At 51.5% G+C, this 19115-nt stretch overlaps 1 long non-coding RNA gene across 1 annotated transcript; it reads left to right on the top strand.

Moving 5' to 3' along the window:
* Window positions 1-12082: 12082 nt before the first annotated feature.
* On the top strand, window positions 12083-13839 carry LOC117436602 (uncharacterized). The gene is made up of 3 exons (XR_004549938.1): window positions 12083-12342; window positions 13024-13161; window positions 13472-13839. It is a non-coding gene; the product is annotated as an uncharacterized lncRNA (long non-coding RNA).
* Window positions 13840-19115: the final 5276 nt, after the last annotated feature.

Genomic DNA, 19115 nt, shown 5'->3' with positions numbered 1-19115 from the left:
CCCCCCCCCCCCCCTCCCCTCCCACCCCTCCGTCCCCCCCCCGCCCCCCCCCACCCTCTACCCCTTTTCCTACCCGCCTCCCACCCCCCCTCCCACCCCCCCAACCTAACACCTACAGTACACAAAGTGCAACCCAAGTTGTCCAACTTCCAAGCACCTCAGATAGGGGGGTTAGACTGGTTAGTCTAATAAAGCTGTGCTAACCCTGAGTCAGAAGTGTCACCTTTGCTACCCAAATTAACACAATTGGTTCCCAAAGTGCCACCCATAGTACCAAGCCTGATACCTACACTACCCAAAGTGCTGCTTATGATACCCAGCCTAACAGCTACAGTACCCCAAGTGCCACCTACAACAGCCAACATAACCCCTCTGGTTCCCAAAGTGCCACCCACAGCAGCCAAGCTAACACCAATGATATCCAACCTAACACCACTTCAAGTGCCACCTACTCTACCCAGCCTGACACCTCCAATGCCCAATGTACCACCTCTGCTGCCCAACCTAACACCTGCGGTTCCCAAAGTGCCACCTACCACAGGATCCAACCTGACAACTGTAATACACAAAGTGCCACCCACAATACCCAGCCTAACACTATGATACCCAACCTAACACCTATGACACCCAAAGTAACACTGACACTACCCAATCTAACACCTATGACAGCCAACCTAATGCCACCTCAAGTGCCACCTACTCTACCCAGCCTGACACCTCCAATGCCCAATGTACCACCTATGCTACACAACCTAACACCTCTGGTTCCCAAAGTGCCACCTACCACAGGATCCAACCTGACAACTGTAATACACAAAGTGCCACCCACAATACCCAGCCTAACACTATGATACCCAACCTAACACCTATGACACCCAAAGTAACACTGACACTACCCAATCTAACACCTATGACAGCCAACCTAATGCCACCTCAAGTGCCACCTGTGCTTCCCAACTTAACACCTCTGGTTCCCAAAGTGCCACCTACAGGATCCAACCTAACACCTGTAATACCCAAAGTGACACCAGCACTACCCAAACTAACACCTTTGTTATACCATCTAACCCCTATGCTTCCCAACCTGAAACCTGCAATAGGCAAATTGCCACCTGCAGCTACCCAGCCTGACACCTACACTTCCCCTCCTGCCACTGCCTGCACCCCTTAACTACTGCCTGTATCCCTGCCAAGAGGACAACCTGCAAATACCCTACACTGTGTCCCCAGTGTGTCCTTACCTGCACGGGGCCTCTCCTTGGGCCTGCGTTCCAACGATGTCCCATCTGTCTCTTCACCGTCCGCTGCTCAGGCAGCCCTTGCTCTCGATGCTCACGGCCTCCAGCCCATTGGGCACCTGCAGGGTTCAAAGGCACAAGATGATGCTTAGAGTGCAATGTGCTGTGCTCCTGCCCTTCCCACCAGCCAAGTCCCCTTCATGTCTCCCTTGTAGTGAGGGGCCCAGAACTTAACAATATACAACAGAAAATGCATAATATAAATTAAATACATGATAACACAAGTCCTACTACTAATAATGATAAGGGAAGTAACAAGGGGACAGAATGTAAAGCTAAAGGGGACAAAAGGGAAGGTTAAAACCAATGAACACAAGTGATGCACAATGCAATGGCTCAGCAGCCACCAACCGATACCAGCCCGACCCAAGCAGCGATCGCTGCCTTCCAGGTAACTCCCCCCAGTTCCTATCCTGGGCATGACGTGCTGTGGGATGGGATGATCCTTTGGCTCCTTTGGGACAGGTGTCCTGGCTCTGCTCCCTCCCAGCTTCCAGTGCCCCTCCTCACTGGCACAGCACAAGAGTCTGACAAGTCCTGGGATCGGGCTAAGTACCACACAGCAAGAGCTAAAACCTCACTGCTGATGTTATCAGCATCAGTCTCAGACAAAACCCAAAGCACAGCACTGCACCAGCTCGGGGGAAGCAAATGAGCTCTATCTGATGCTATCAGCATCAGTCTCAGACAAAACCTGAAGTGCAGCGCTGAGCCAGCTCATGGGAAGCAAACGAGCTCTATCCCAGCCTAAACCAGGCCATCACCCACCTGCATTCCCAACCGTCTCCCTCCCAGGCTCAGTGGGACAGGGCACAGTGGGGACACAGACCGGTCTCTGCAGCCAGATGCAGCCTGCAAGGCAGTAAAGAGCCCAGCCCCTTGACACACGGGTACAGAAGCACACAGACTGACACAGCAAGGGGGCCTGGTTAAGTAAGTCCTTCATGAGGGGATGCATGGGAAGTGTGCGCTGCTGGATATGTATTTAATGCTCAGAGCGGTGCCACTTGACTCCAAGGAGCTCTGATGGCCCTTCCTGCCTGGGACCAGGAGATGACGTTATCCCCTATTGCCAGCATCCCTGCACCTCGCCCTGTCAGTGACAGCACCTCAGCAGGTACCAGAACACCTGAAACCAGCAAAGTCATCCCAGAAAACCCCTCCACTGCCGGGCACTTGACACTCACTCACAGGCCTGCAAACCAGCGCTCCTCACAAAGCGGAGCTGGACCTAAAGGGCAGCATCTGTGGGGACCCGGGATGTGCAGCCCTGCTCCAGAGGGAGCCTGCCTGTCCTAGGGGTGCTGCTGCCTACGGAAGCTGTGGGGCAGGAGGAGAGTGATGCAGGACCAGCAACATCACAGCCGTGCCCCTCTCCCTGGGTGCCCTGCGTGATAAGCCCTGCTCCACACCTCCTGCTGCTCCCTGAGAGCCTACGCCAGCCTTGGATGGCAGGGAATAAAACCCCATAGACAGCACAGACGTTACCCTCTTCTCACACCCTCACCTCACAGACGTGCTCCCAGCCCAAGGCAGCACTGCCAGGAAAGGAGGGGGCTCAGCACAGCTCAAACAACCCCAGACATTCAGGGTGCTCCTGCTCAGAGCAGGGCCAGGACTGGCCCCATCCAGCCTGGCCCCAGGACCGGCACTGGCTGAATGCCCTCCAGTACCCCTAGGACAGGGCCACTCGGGGGTCACACATGGGGGGTGGGTGTAAGTTGGAACTTCCCTGCTCTCTCCCAGCTCACAGCCACCATCCCTTTCCCATGCCCTAACTCCTCACCCACACGTACAGGGGGAGATGCAAAGACGAGAGCCTGGACACAGACGTGAGCCTCTGCTGCCCCCAGGCACAGAAACGCTTTGGCTCCCGCACAGGAAAACTCCACTTTGGCCACAGTGTTCCCACTCAGCAAACACCCATCCACACCAATACATTCAGCAGCTCTAAACCCTTCCTTAGCAAAGGATGCTGACACAGGGGGCAGATGCAGCCCCATAACCTGCCTCAACAGCCACTGTTGCCTCTGGCGTTACCAGGGCTTGCAGAAGAGCACCTAAAGGCCTTGGGTACATTAGTACAGATCCTACCAGCCAGGCTGTCGAGGACAACAGCATCTCGAGGGTGCGCTGGCTTTGCCTTGAGCAGGTTTAATCCCATGGGATGAGCGGGTGGGAGCCAGGCACGTGCAGCGCAGGCAGGAGGGATGGAGCCAGCCCCAAACACATTCGTGCAGCTCAAGCCAACCTGCGGTGCCCTGCACATACCATGAGCTGCCTGCACATAAAGCACTCACGGACCTGCCCTGACAAGCACATCCCGCAGAGCTGCTGTGCCTTGAGATGGGGACACCTCTCCCGACACCCTCGCTAGGCTGAGCTGACACGGGGCTCCCTGCGGGCTACAGAGCGGCGGATGAGAGGCACTCGCCCACCCCTGCTCCAGGGACACGGCCCCATAGAGACGGGCGCTGCCCACAGGAGGGACGATCCCACCTGGAGCACTGTGCAAAGGTGACAGCTCCTCGGACACCTCCCGCCCCCAGCACCGGCTCCTGCCCCGCCTGCTCCCTTCCCACCCGCTCGGACCCTTCCTGCTCTGGAGCCACAGCATTCCCTGCTCTAGAGCCGCAGCATTCCCTGCTCTGGAGCCGCAGCATTCCCTGCCCTAGAGCCGCAGCATTCCCTGCTCTAGAGCCGCAGCATTCCCTGCTCTGGAGCCGCAGCATTCCCTGCTCTGGAGCCGCAGCATTCCCGGCTCTGGAGCCGCAGCATTCCCTGCTCTGGAGCCGCAGCATTCCCGGCTCTCCTCCGCTCCCTCCCGTGCTGCTCTCGACTGCTCCTGAGCCCGGAGCTCCCTCCTGCCCCGGCCGCTCTGCCCCCTCTGCCCCTCCCTCGGGCCCCGCTTTGCTTCCTCAGACAGCAGGAAAACGCCACAGCCCCAACTCGGATCCGCCATCCAAGCCCAGCCCAGGGACGGCAAACTCTGCCCTCAGGCCTGCAGGGACTCCCTTCACAGAGCACCGCAAGGAAAGGGATGCGGTAAAGGGTTCCTTTAACGGTCTGAGCCATTCATTCCAAACAGGGCCTGTGCTGAGGGTCTCTGTCAGCTCTCAGCCTGCCCTGGTTGGAGGGGTTCCCTGTGCCTACAAGTGAGGATGTGCTCTCATCTCATCTTCAGCCTGGTTCAGTTCACAACATCCATTAGCACTGAACACTGCTGATCCATATTCCTATTGAGCTAATGAGAAGCAGAAGCTGCAGCTCCAAAGGCAAAGGGGGCCACGGGCAAACTTCCAGCCTGCAGAGAAGCAGAGCATCCCACCCCTATGATCCCAACAAGACCCTCACAGAGCCAAGGAATGGAGCTGGGACATGGAGCACAGCGGCTATGGGAAGGAGAGCTCGCCTGCAGGGATGCTGAGGCATGAGGAGAAGCTGGGATGTTGCTCCTGGGGTTTGGAGACTGGGATCTAAGAGCCAGGGGTGTGAGCAGTGCCCAGGCCTCATCATCACAGGCACTGCAGAGCAGCTCTGCTCACACACGTGGGCCTTGGGCCACCACAGCACCCTCGGGTGCAAGCAGGGCAGCACAGCCAGGGTGCTCTGGCTCATACAGACACTAAGGGGCTGCTGCCCTCAGCTGCACTCAAGCCCCTGCTGCTTTCTGCTCCTCCAAGGAGGCCTTCACAAGGACCCACATGAGATGTGGGCACACAGCGTGACCCAAGGGATGGCTTCCAGGATCAGCACACAGGACAGACACCATGGAGGTTCAGTTACTGGTTAGCAACGCCCCTCTCTAACGGCTGACACTGGGATTCAGGAGGCCCTGACACATCCCACCTCTCTTCTGCAAGCTCAGATCTGTTTCCCTCTCCCCTCTCAAGCTACGCAGATTCCTCCTCTGACTGAAACATAAGGACCACACTGTCAGCAGGAGGAGGGACAGGGACAAAGAGGTGCAGCAGCACCATCAGTGCTGAGCCCTGCACTGGAGGAACCCAGTGCTTGTCCTCACTTCTGCCAAGCACCCCACAGCCCATGCACACGATGCGGCCTCAGCCATAGGGAAGGAGCTCAGCAGAGCCATGGGGAGATGATCCCCTTTACACAAAGGGGTTATTTGGGGTTGCATGGACCTGGCAGGTCAGGCAGTGCCACCGCTCTCCCATTCACTCTCTGGAACATGGTGTTATTTCCATGTCCAGTCTATGGAGCTGCTCTAAATCCCATCTCATTGGGCCATCCTTGCCTGCTTTACTGTCATTACACCAGCCCAGATGCTACGTTATTCCCCCCATCCCAATTCCAACACACACACATGAAACCAGTGACAAGAAAACAGCTGCCCAGTCAGAATATCATCTCACTTTATTAATCCTTTTATTAGTTTTCACCCCATATGATCACAATTCCATAGATTCCCAATTTGCTGGGAAGAGGCAGAGGGAAGGAGGGGGGAATAACGTAGCGTCTTTTCCCCCTTTTCTTTAGCACTGCACTGATGCATCACACGTCAGGGTCTCTTGCCAAAAGCCTCCTCTTTCTGCAGGGAAAAGCTGCTGGGAAGGAAGTTTTGCTCCGAGCTCTAATCCCAGATTTCTTCAGGCTTCCCACGGCTCCTCCTGTGCTGGAGCACAAGAGAGAGCGCGTCCTCCAGGCTATCCCAGCACACCGGTCTGGTGCTCACCCAGCCTTGCACATCTATGGCACAGTGATGGAAACTGCCTTTAACAAGAGGAAATCACCTGCAGGGATTGCAAAAGGAAATGTCCCATAAGGTGGAAGGAGCCCACAACTAAAGCCAAAATGCAACCTTACACCTAGGGGAGGATGTAACTGCTGGAACACTGTGGGCAAATCACATGGAGACTCCACTGAAGGCACAGAACCTCAAGGGACAGTGACTTCAGGCCATTAGGGCCTGGACATAGGGCAAGGAGAAAGGACGTACCTTCGGCCATCACCTCAAAGGGGCATCCCAGTCACAACAGCACAAGCCCAGGGCTCAGCACCAGCACCTGTGGCCAGTTTGGGGCTCCCCGGGCTTGTTTTCTCCCTGGGCCTCGATTGGTTGGTGTGAAAAATGGGGATGCCAACAGCCCTCCAACAGTGGCAATCTCTGCATTCACAGCACCTTCATACACAGCCCAGCCCCAAGCGCCTCTCATCTCTGATGCGAGCTTGAGGTGTACACAGAATAACCTGGCTCTGGCACAGACTTGGACAGCACAAAGGTGAAAAGTGAATTGCACAAATCCAGACCACATGAATTAATCAACTGCTGAAGCCCCTGCTAAACTGAATGGGCTCATTGCCCTGCAACCAAGCACACAGCTGGAACAGCTACAAAACACTGCTCATCTGTCCCACATCCCCTCCTCACCAGTGAATTCTTCCATCCCCTTTTTCCTTCCCATATCAATGCCTTCCACAATAACAAGGGCTCCTGCCCACTGCCCACACTCAGTTGGTACTCTTGACTTCAGTCACCTCAGTGAGCATCTCCCCCCAGGACCACAGCCCCATCACACTCTGCCAGAAGCTCTCATTGACACTTGGCTCTTTCATTATTACCTTTAAAGATTCAATCACTTCCACCTCAAGGGAAGCACTCTGGGAACTGCCAAGGCCCAGAGGACACATTCATGTGCCCCATCAATGCGCTTTAGGGTTACAGGCACCTCAACCCAGCTGACTCTCCCTCACCACACTGCCCCACCACAGCATCCATCCATTGCCATCACTTTCCACTTGGTTATTCCCTTTCATCTTTGCAAACCTGATCATGGCATTTAAATATTGCTGTGAAATTTCAAGTTCTGGAAGGAATTTTAAGGGGTTTTAAGTTCTTTTCTCTTTTTAAAGGGAGGGGGAAGAACAAGAAAGTGCTAATTTCCTTCCCCATTGCCTCCATTCATTCCTCTGTTCTCAACAACATTGGTTTTACACTCACCAGCCTGACTACTCCACAAGAAAGGTGTATTCCTTCCTATTACATTCTAGCTCCCCCTCATGGTGTGACTCCAACCCTGACGTGCTCAGTAAAACCCCAAGTCATTTAAAGGTTAGGGAAGAGCATAATCCTCCATGTTCCCCTGGAAACAGCATTACACAAACTGCTAGAACCAGAGTAGAGGAAGCCTCCAAACACAGAGCATCAAACCCAAACCCACACAACAATCAGCCACCAAACACCATTCCTCACCTTGTTTGCACCATCCCTAAAAGCAGATGACATCAGCCCTTTGCTTGCTCATGAGCACTCCCTCCATCCATTTGCCTCCTCCCAACTCAGCCTCCAGCTGAACCAGCACAAAACATGTCCCTGACCAACACAACCCTTACAGCCTGCACTGGCCACTGAACCCCCAGCAAAAGGAAGGTGGACAGGGAGCTGCCACACTTCACATCAGGGGTTACCAGCTCCTGCAAGGGTTAGAAATGTTCTTCCCAGGCTGACAGAAACCCCTTCCTTAACCAAAGAGAGCAATGAGACCTCCTTCAGAACAAGCTTGAAGAACTCAAAGTCATTTCCAAGTCACCAAGCACCCATCTCCCTTGCTTCAGCTCACACCACTACAGGACTTCTTCCTGCTCTCCTTCTACCACACACATCCAAGCACCAGTAAACACCAGCAAAGACCTTTACATCTCCCATCATATTCCCAATACACCCAGATCTTTCTCCAGAAGCTTTTCCAGTTAATAAAATAGTCCCAGACAAATTCTGCTTGTTATATAGACAGAGCCAGCCTTGCTTGGGATCTCTCCCAGACACACTTCAGCAGCAGCATAAGGAACAGCATCCTTTGCAGACAGAGCTGAGGCTGATACGAACACAGGCATTTTCTAGAGAGAAACGTGCCTCAGATCTCTCACCAATATGTCCATTCAGAGCTAAACCACAATTTCTCAGCTGCTTCTGGGTAATACATGGGGGTAACTTGGAACTAAAGCCATTTTACACTTACGGATGATGTGTAAAAGCATAGAGGTGTCACTTACTGTCAGACGATCCCATTTCTGGTACATAGGGTGAGGATGGAAGGTATTCATCCCAGCAGTCTTCCCTGGATTGCCTCTGGTCTTGCTCTGGAGGATCACGTGCAGACAGGAGCAGCATCAAGGCTGAGGGAACACAAACAAGCATTGACAACATTAGCCCAGCAAAAGCCTTGCTGGAGTGGTATAAACCTATTTGCAGGTACAATTCAGCATCACCAAAGCTCTTGGAAGCATCAGGGAGTGCAACAAGAGGGAAAGGCTCTTTTGGACAGACACGAACCTCTCAGGCCCAGCAGCAGGGATCATTCATATGTAACTCAACTACACTCAACAGGATGCAGCTTCTGTAAAACCCCAACTGTGCAGACACAGGGAACAGATTGCCCAGCACACACAGAAAGTCCATCAGGATCCTCCAACAATTCCTCAGCCAAAACCCACTCCCATCTCTTGGACAATCCACAACATCCACCAGCTTCCAGGCTGCATCCAGACCGGCCTTCTTGCCTGCTGCACATCCTGAAGCAGGATTTGCCCTTAAGCTTTTGTTAGCTTCCCAAATAGCATCGCAACCCTCCCTTTGAGAACAGCAGTGCCAATACAGCTTCCTCCCTCAGCCAGCAGACACCACAAAGGGAAAGCAGGAAAGGCATTTAGGGGTGGGATGCTGCGAACCACGAGATATGAGAAGAAGCTCCTGCAGAATATATGGAGGAAGGGAGGGATGTGAATGCCAGTAATGCCCAACTGCAGCAAGCACCTTCTCTGCCTCCAGTACCTTTCATTACAAGCACTGCAGCCTCCAACAGGCATCTCCCTGATGCTTGCACCAGCAGGGACCCTGCAGGCCCTGCAGATGACCCAGCAGCTCCGTGCCTCAGTTTCCCCTCTCACAGACACAGCAAGGGGGCTCTGGGTAGGCTGAGATCAGGTGTGGGTAGGAGCTCATCAGCCCTCGGGCCCAGGCACTTGTTTCTACAGCACCTGGGGACCCCAGGAGTCATTCTCTTTGCTCTGGGCTATCCCAGCCTCGGGCAGCAGCTGAGGGAGAGCAGAGGAGGCACAGGACCCATGGAAAGGGCTCAGGCTCAGCTCCTCTACAGACTCACTGGGAAGCTCTGATCTTGTTCTCTGTCTGATCTGGGCTTCTTTCTCCTTCCTTGTAAATGGTGACAGTGACAGCAGCCACGCACATGCAATGCTTTGAAACATAACATCACTGTTAGACACACCTCATGTTATTGCTGCATGCTGTAAACAAGGCACAGTCCAAAGACCATACAGACTACTTACAGTAGAGGTCAAGCAAAAGGGGTTTGGGGGCCAGCAGTCAGTGCGGAGAGCAAACACCACAGGCACAGAGTCCAATGTCATTGTTTTAGAGTCCTCCATGTTTCAGTGCAAGGAACAGGGATCACTCAGCAAAGCAAAAAGCATCTCTCAACAAAGACACAGCGAGCATTTGGTCATGGCCTGGTGCCAATGCAAGCATCAACCACAGGCAGCACAAGCAGGCTCTAAAACATAGCAAGCAACTTCTCTAAAGCACAGAGCCTGCTGGCCACCCATAGCACAGGGCACAGACAAACCCTGCTCCCAAAGGGGCACCATCACCGGGTACCCTCAGGACTCAGTAGCAATTCAGAGGTTCAAGACCTTCAGCAAAGAGACAACTTTCTTCCTGCATCCCACTGTAAGGGCAGCAGGCAAATTCCTTCCCCTTCTCCCTACCTCCTTTCCCTGCCAGGCTGTTGTTCCAAGTCCTCAAGGAAGAGGGCAGCGCTAAACTCTGCCTCAAAGCACACAGAAGGCTCAAGGCAGCAGGTGCAGAAGTCAAGGAGAAGCCCATGGACATCAGACGCCAGCACCCCAGCAAAACCAGACCTGCTTCTTCCCAAAGCAAAGCCAAACTCATCCTTCCCATCTCAGGAAAACACGATGCAATGAACCCAGCTCCTGCACACCTTCCTCTGCAAGCACAGCCCTCCCAGGACAATCAACAGAACCTGCTGGTGCTGCCGAGGGTAACCAAGCCCACCTGGGAGCACACTGCTCCCACTCACCTCACTGCTCACGCTGGACCTGAAGCCAGCACCAACAACCCAGTGGGTTCATGAGGACCCAATGCAAACAACAACTCCTGCACACGGGGCCCTCCGGAACGGTGCCCGCAGCATCCGAGTCCATCTCCGTACGGCCGCACTGAGCGCTCTCAGGGCCCCAGAACCCGCTCCTTGTGTGCGAACGGAGCCGCCGGGGCCGCCCCGGCTCCCATCGCCCGCCCGCGGCATCCGCAGCCGCTGCTCCCGTGCCCGCCCGCGCCTCTCTCCTCTCCCTTCCCCCCTGCAGCCGCAGCCCCAGCGCCGGTTCCAGCCGGTTCCCCCCGCACCGCTCCTCCCTTCCCGGTTAACGCCGCCTGCGGCTCCGGCAGAGCCTTCTCCCCGGGACACAGAACGGCCTCAGCGGCAGCCGGAGCCCGGTGCAGCCGGGGCTGGGGTTCAGCGGCAGAAGGCAGGAGCCGCTCTGTGCCTGAGCCCCGGCACCAGCCCAGGGAGGGCTCATGCGGAGACTTCCATGCACGGGGCTCTGGGTCTAAGCTCGGAACCTGCTTTGGGCAGCTCGGGCTCTCTCTGAGCCCCCCAACTGACCCCATGAGCCGGGCTCCAGACTCCCACACGTGGGGCTTGGTCTCCATTGCCGAGCCCCAAACCCGGTTTTAGTGACCCCGGGTCCAGCCCCCAGCCCCCGGTCCCTGGTTCTGACCCCGAACCGGCCCCGCTTGGTTTCCAGACTCCAACGCTCAGGACTCCCTTGCCCAGCCCTGAGCGCGGCCCCAGCCCAGGCTCAGCCCTCGGGCTCCGCTCCCAGCACTCGACCGCCGGAGCCCGGGGCCCCTCCCCGGTGTCGGTCCCGGCTCTGCGGAGCAGCAGCGCCCGCTGGAGCCGCCGGGAGCTCTCGGGAAGGGGCCGGGGATGGCTCCGGGACACGGAGAACCGGATGCACCAGGACCCCACAACTCACCGCAACGGAGGAGCCGCCGGAGCCACGCCCCGGCTTAGCCGGTGCTCGCCTTTTATACAGGTGGCGCGTGCGTCACCCCGTGACTCCGCCCACAACCAACATACCCCGCCCCCTAATCAGACAGGCCCCGCCCCTCTCGGCGATGCCGCCCGGGTCCTATCGCCCGCCTGCTCCTCCCCTGACCGCGGCGTCCCCACAGCCCCATCATCCGCAGCCGCCACCCCCGTACCCCTCAGAGCCTCTGATCTCTCCCTCCTGCTTCCTCCCCGGGCACAACACGCGGAGCTTGGGGAAAGCTCCTTGTGCACAAAAGTCCAGACCCTGCTCCTGGCCATACAGGAACATACAAAGGCCACTTACTATAACCTGGTGTGGAGACAGTTCTCACAGGAGAATGGATATTTGGTACATGAACTCTGAATAACTCCGAGGGATACAGCAAGGCCGTGGGAGGCCTGAGGAAGCCTAAGCAAGCAAGATAAGAAGAAGCTGTAATTCACTGAGTGATGAGAACTGTGGACTGTTGGCAAGCGTTCGAGGTCAAGTTCTCACACCTGTGCTTAACCAATTCTATGTTAGTCACTAAGGGTCTTCAAGACAAGTATCCAATCATGATATGCCAGATTACTGTAGGTGTGTGTAAGCAATAGTATATAAAGAGTTAATGCTTTGCAATAAAGGGCTTCTTGTCTGATCATATTGGTCTCTGACTGAGTCCTTTCCGCGGCAGACCCTCATCTCTATAATAAAAGAGTATTCTCAAGTTCTTGATGCTAAGAAAGATTTTGGTGTATTTTAATGCCAGGAGTGTTTAAGAAAATGTTTATGAGTGCATCAGATCTAGGGCCAGGTGAGGCTGAGAGCTTCCAGCAGGGCTGTGGTTGGTTTCTAATGCACTGCCTTTACAGTTCTGGGACCTGCTTTTAAAACACTCCCATCACAGGATAAAACTTGTCTTGGAGGACTACAAGGAGATCTTTGAGGCTTTGCCATTCCCAGACAAGCAGAGGTGAGCAGAACCCCTCGGTGCAGCACCAGCAGTGCGTGGAGGTGGCATCTCCGCTCCTCTCCCTGCCACCAGTTCGGTCAGAGCTGGGTTTGCCAGAGCTTCCAGCACATGCACTGTGGCTGCACTTCCACTTCTGCTGCATTGGATGTGGGTCTGTGCTGGCCAGCGTGTGAGGTCCGAGGGGTGCAAGAGCCCTTCCTGCTCAAGGAGAATGGGGTTAGGGGTTTCTTTCTGGTGAGTTATGGTAATCTGAGGGTCTGGGCTGATCACTTCATGGAGGAAGGGGAACAATGCAGTGAGTGAAAGAACCTGACAAGAATTGCAGGGATCCAGTGCCCCCTTCCCACCAGGGCCTGGGGCAGGGGCTGACTCTGCAGCATAAAGGACATGTTGGCAGTGGTGGTGCAGACGTGTTGGTGTCCTGGCTCCTGGAGGGGAATAGGCCTGTGTTGAAAGGGCTGATCAGGTCACAGACTATGTTAGATGGTCCTAATGACCATCTCTGCTCTAGTAGTGCATCAGTTGGAGCTTCTGACCTACCAAATGCCACAGCTGGATGTTGTTTCCATCTGTTGGTATTTCATGGTATCAGATATTCACCACCTTGTCAGTCTGTTGTCCTTGTTCCCCTGCCTCTAAGATGTAACTTGCCAGTGCTGCTTTCTCCCCCATGTGTCCCAGAATTACCGATATCTTTGATACCATCCCCATGACTGTCGCTGGTGTGGTGGGTTACCTGGAGTCATCTTCTCCATATCAAACCTTTATGAAGAGTGACCCTGAAGCCGCGAAATCCCTTCTCCAAGAGGCAGAAAAGAGGTGAGAAACCTCTGAGATGCTCTGAGGCAGAAGCTGTTCCCTGTGAGGGTGCTGAGGCGCTGGCACAGGGTGCCCAGAGAAGCTGTGGCTGCCCCATCCCTGGCAGTGCTCAAGGCCAGGTTGGACACAGGGGCTTGGAGCAGATGCTCCAGTGGAAGGGGTCCCTGCCTGTGGCAGGGGTTGGAGCTGGGTAAGGTTTAAGGTCCCTTCCAGCACAAACCAGTCTGGTTCATCTCTGGCTGTGGGTGTCACACTATGTCAGGTGGGAGATGGCTGAGCAGAATGAGACTCTTCTTCTGCTTTATTTCAGGATGCTGGAGGTGATGGGAGTTTCTTCTCGTGAGACCCCAGTGGAGCTCTGGGTGAGGCACGTCTGTGTGCTGGGATGCAAGGCACAGTGAGAGGAAGCCTGTCCCCTGAGCTGTGCTGCAAGGAAGGAAGGCAACAGTGGGTTATCTCCTAATAGCCCACTTGGTGCCACTCTTATTCCTTGGGAAGATTAATCTGGGGGCTTAAGGTTTGGATGTGTGGGAAGCAGACAAGGGCTTATGGCAGCTCTTGGGCTCCTGTCCAGCTTGGTCCTGCAGTCTCCCAGGGCTGCATGGGCAGGGTCCTGTTCCAGACTGGTGCTTGGGCTGCACGTGCGGATGAGAATCACAGGAACAGCTGAGAAACTTCTGCACTTGTGACAGAGCTGGACTAAAACCAGCTGAGAACAAGCTGCTGTGGTTCCTCGTGTGTAAGAGGCTGCAGAGCACCTGCTGCCATGGGAATGACTGCACTCCATGGTCACACTGCTTCCCTAGGCCCTGGCTGTACCATGGGGCACATGGGCTGTAGGTAGAAAGGGCTGTTTGCCCTTCCCATGCCCAGGCTCAGCTGGGAGCTGTGTGCTGCCCCTTAAGGATGTGCAGGAAAGGGGCTGTTCTCACCCCCTGTGTGCCCATCCCTGGTGCTCTGGCTGGTGCGGGTGTAGCAGCAGCTCCTCTGCCCCGGGCTTGCCCAGCATGGCTGCTCCAGCCCTCAGCAGCTTTCTTGCCCACAGCACACTCAGAACCCTTTGTGCTTGTTGCCACAGGGCCAGCAGCCCATTGGTGTGCAAAGGGAAGGTTAGAGGCTGTGTTGTGTGGTGGGGCACATAGAGGCGAGTGGATTCGCCGCTGGGCACAGCAAGGCACAGGTGCCCTCCTGTTTGCCTTCGGGGTATTGTCAGTCCCGTCACAGCCTCTGCTGGGATCTTCCCTTTCCTGTAACTCCTGCACTTGGCAGGAACGCTGCCTGATGCCATGGGAGGCTTGTGGCCTCTCTTGGTTCCACCTCGGTGCGTGGGTAAGAAAGGCAGAGCCGATCCCTGTGCTCCTGCCTCCGAGCGCTCCCGGAGGAGGCTCGTGGGGCTGCAGGTGTTTGAGTGCGGTTCGGGGCTCTCAGGTATGGTCCTGTAATAAGGAGCACAGCATGCGCTGTATCTCAGTTAATAACCATTTATGAAGATGTTCCCTGTAGCCATGTTTTTGTTATGTTTGTTTGCTCTTCTGGGCATGTTTGAATAATCAGTGACCATGCAGAACAGTGAACATGCAGAACAGAGACCATGCAGAACAGAGTTTGATGATGAACTCTGCACAGACTTAGCTCTTTCTTATTCTACAATGGTACCTATCTCATTATTCATCTCCAGATACGGGCTTAATTTAAATGTTGACCCTGAAAAAAATGCAGTGGGTGGAAATGCAGACTGGGATCTGTATTTCATTTATTACAAATGCCACAGGTCTTGGTTACTTGCAGTAGACTACCATCTTGTGGGATTTTTTCTCTCTCCCCCACCATTTTCACATGCGTTCATATTACAGGTTTTATGAAGCTCCTCCACCTCAGTTTTCTCTGGGATAATTCAAATTGTACCTTATAGAAGTAACCTCTGTCTTTTTCAAAAACTAAAGCCAGTAGTTGTGTGTTGCTTTACAAGGCAGGTTGAAGAAAGGGGACTGCTCCCATTACCAAGCTGCTGTAGCATTTTCTAGATCTGAAACTACATCTTCAAAGGCACATGTTTGTCTTCAGGTACACTCCAGATTACACACCATTACGTATGCAGCAATACAAGGTGATATGATGAGCCAAAAGCAGTCTTTTCTCCGTGCTCATCATCCATTTCCAGCTTGGTCTAAGCAATGAACATGTGAATTAAATACATAACCTAACTAAAACTTTATGTAACCTCTAAGCCAAGATACAACTTTGGTCGGTCCAGAAACAAGAAATGTCAGTCACAATTTGAGCATGGGGATTGAATGTAAATGGGATGTAAGTCAGTAATCCTGGGGAAAAGGCAACAAGGACTGGAGTCTGAAGGGTGGTTAAATTGGGCTGGTTATAAGGTATCTCTCAGACTCTGTTTTTACTTTTTAAAAAAACATGGGGGAAAAACATGCCTTTTGTATCACTTTAAATATTTAAATCTTGCTCTAGCTCTGTCAGATGTTATGCTCTCAATGCACTGCTTAGAATCAAATACCATTCTACATCTTGTCTCATGTAAGAAAGTCAGACAGGTTCACAAAATCTCCAGTTGTCCGTATGTCAATTTATGTTACAAACTGTGAAAATCCTCATGCTCTCAGTTTGGTGCTGTGATGGGCTTAGACTTGAAGTCACAATCAAGTGTCAAAGTATCTTGCATTTTATTTGAAGTTGATGTGTTTATTAGCGGATGAGAGAGAGGAATGCCTTGCTGGGCCAAAACTTGCTAACTTCTATAAAAGGAACTGATGGTATGTGCAATTTACAGCTTCATTCCAGGCAGAGAGGTTTTGAACAGTAGGAGTAGCTCCAAGAGACAAAGATAAATGATCCTTTTTCTTTTGGGAAAGCTAGTACACTTGTACTAGAGGTTTTGAAGGTATCCAAGTTCCGCTATTAAATTGGACTATTTTTCTATAGCAGTCAATAGGTGGTACTAAAGCAAAGTGTAAGTTGATACTACGCTTATAGCAACATCTGTTGCAAGATCATCTGTTCATGGGAAAATATATTTTGACTTCTCTAAAAGATGCTGGTGCACAGTATTATAGGACAGCAGCAAAGTAAAGATACAGATTTTCTAGGGTGGATTTAGATGATAATGAAAACAAACAAGAATCCTGCAAGCTACTCAGAGCTGTCTCCTAATCTTCATCCCATTAAGTCTCTGAGGACTACTTTTGTGCAATCCTGCTGAACTTTTAATTGAATGGAGGAGGGGAAACTTCATTGCAAGAGAGGTTTCTGTTGTTGTGGGGTCTGCTCTCTGCACCCCAAGCTCTCCTATAACCATCATCACAGAGGGAATCCCATGTCACTACTATTATGAAGAGTAGAGCTTCTATCTTCATGGCAAACAAGACCTAGCCTAAGGATGTGTAGAGTATCATCTCCTTAGGCCAAGCTTTCTCCTTTAGTGCGTATTTGAAAGAAAAAAAAAAGACCTGAAATATATGCAGTGTCTTTTTTATTGTAGTCAGAGAAGGCTGCCTTAGTGACCTGAATGAGGGAATCATTGAATTTTGTCATCAACATGCTGACTTAAGCTGTTTCACACAGTAACCAACTGAAGGAAGGTGTTTGATTGCACTGTCTGCCCTTTATCCTACTTATATGTGAACAGGCTGTCCTGAGTTTGGACACAAACAGTCTGTAATTTCCTTGGAGAAAAATGCTGGCATCACTGGCTGTGGCAAAGCTCTTCAGTCCTGCTCAAGGAGTTCATAACTGACTCAGAGATGGTTTAAAGAAGTTCTGTGTATTGCAAAGGTCTGGGATAAACCTTTATTGTAAAATAAAGTCTATTTTATCTGCCTTTAGTGACTAGAGGATAGCACAGTAATTGTCATATGCCTCACAGGTATCCCCAGCCACAGGGACAGGGGATGTTTACACATTGTTGTGTGAGAAACTTTGTTTCTTCACTGTGCCTTTTTGATTCACCAGTTCTAACAGTTTAGAGAACTAAGTTTAGAGCTGACATTTGTTTCTGAACCCCAGCTTCTGGCACATCTTTAATTCCTTGATACAATTGCACAGGCATTTTGTGTTACAAAGTAGTAAATAGGAAAATAGTAAATAAGAAGATACTTGCTTTTGTGTGGTTTTTAAGAGGTGCCTTTCTGCAGTGAAACTAGTGCTACAAAAGAGGAACAGGCGACTGACATGCATGCTGCCCAGGGCTCTGTAGAAAGCACCAAGGCTGCCTCCATTAGAAGAAAACCTGTTTCTAGTGCCATAGTTACTTTTTTTTAGTGCTGCTGTTGTATTTTTCTCTTTAATTTGTGAAAGTGACATGTTTACAATTTCTTCAGCTGATTAAATAAAATCACAAACCACAAAGACTCCTTAATCCAATCTATTGAGTGGCAGGTTGCAAATAGAAAATGATCCAAGTGTGAACTCTGAAGTACAAAGGAGAGAGAGCAGTAACATTTGGACTCTGTAGAGATAAACTCTGGAGCAGGACATAGCATCATTGAAGTCAGCTGGATGGACTTGAAGGTTCAGGCAATCTTTTTAATTCTCTGATTTTTTCCCTCTTTGTGGGTTAACAGAGACAGTCATTCTGATGAAAGTGGCTTCCTAAGGCCCATTGTTTTCTAGTCACCACAGGCTAGGTAACATACAGGAAACATTGGACAGCCTCAATGTTTCCATGCTGAAGTCATTTAAGATGTAGATACAGGTTTATAAATTTATTTCCAGAACCATTTACCCTGAACTTACATCAGGTATTTGTTATGTGGCTGGGAATAGCTGAGGAGCATTCATATATTTGAGCAGTTAACTAGCTTCCTTGTTTGACACTGGTCAGTCTATTTATCCTAGCCTCACACTGGGAAGTATGGATAAGTATGTGGCTCCTGCCATGTCACTCACATACACTGTCTCCATTAGTCCTCCATGGATTTAACAACTTCTGTTTCTGCCTTTTCTGGAAGTACAATAGCATATCTACTGACAGACTTCCTGTAATCAAAGCTATTTCTGATGACCCTTTAATTTAGGGATTATACAGTTTTGGGGCACATCATTAGTGTATGAGAAATGTTCCCTCCCATAGCAACTTAACTCCAAGGATTACCGTGTAGGTAATTTTTATTACTATTTAAGTATTAAATTAGCTAGTAAGGTACAAGCTTAACAGACAAATCACATTAATGAGCGCATGCACTGGCAAGATGTCAATAAAAGTTCAACTAAATTACTTTGCTTATTCATAGCTCAAGCATAATAAATCCCCTGTCACAGCTTCTGCACTGCAAATATCGATGATTGCAACAGTGTTTTAGAGTAGGCTACAAATATTTGTTTCTGAGTAGAATTTTTACAAGAGTTTTTCTATCATTACTATGGAATAATGAACTTTCAAAACAGTATTTTCACGTGACAGGTTTTGCTGTCATTAATTTGCTGATAGGAGCACAGAGAAGTTTAGAAAAAATTGTAAGATTTCAAGAGTTCTGATGAAAAAATAAAAGCAAAAACCCAAAACACCAACGAACCCATCAACTCTTTATGGTGAATTTCTACAGTTATTCTGTTCTTTACTTCTGTATTCGTAATAGTAATTAGTAATAGTTCAAGACTAATAGACATTAAGAATGCACACTGCTCCTAGGATTAGCAGCATCTTACCCATTAACAGTCACTTTGACTCTACCTGGGATGTCCACTCACAGTGGCCCATGAGTAGAAGTCACAGTTAGGCAGATCACCAGCCACAATAAGTTCAGGCTGGCAGCAGTGTGTGACTGGGGGACACCTGTTTTCTAAGATACTGTTAGGCACTAGTTAACATTCAGAATCTGAACTGTGATATAATTCTAATGATAAGCTGTCTTGAAGCTGGGAATTTCTGGAAATTTGGGAAGACTAGTATTTTATCTTAGTGGTCACCATCCATGCCAGGAAGGTTGATGGCATTT

This window comes from Melopsittacus undulatus, chromosome 8, assembly GCF_012275295.1.
Source record: "Melopsittacus undulatus isolate bMelUnd1 chromosome 8, bMelUnd1.mat.Z, whole genome shotgun sequence".
NCBI classification, from domain to species: Eukaryota; Metazoa; Chordata; class Aves; order Psittaciformes; family Psittaculidae; genus Melopsittacus; species Melopsittacus undulatus.
Note: the sequence above shows the minus strand (reverse complement) of the source record. Positions and strands in the feature narration are given on the sequence as shown.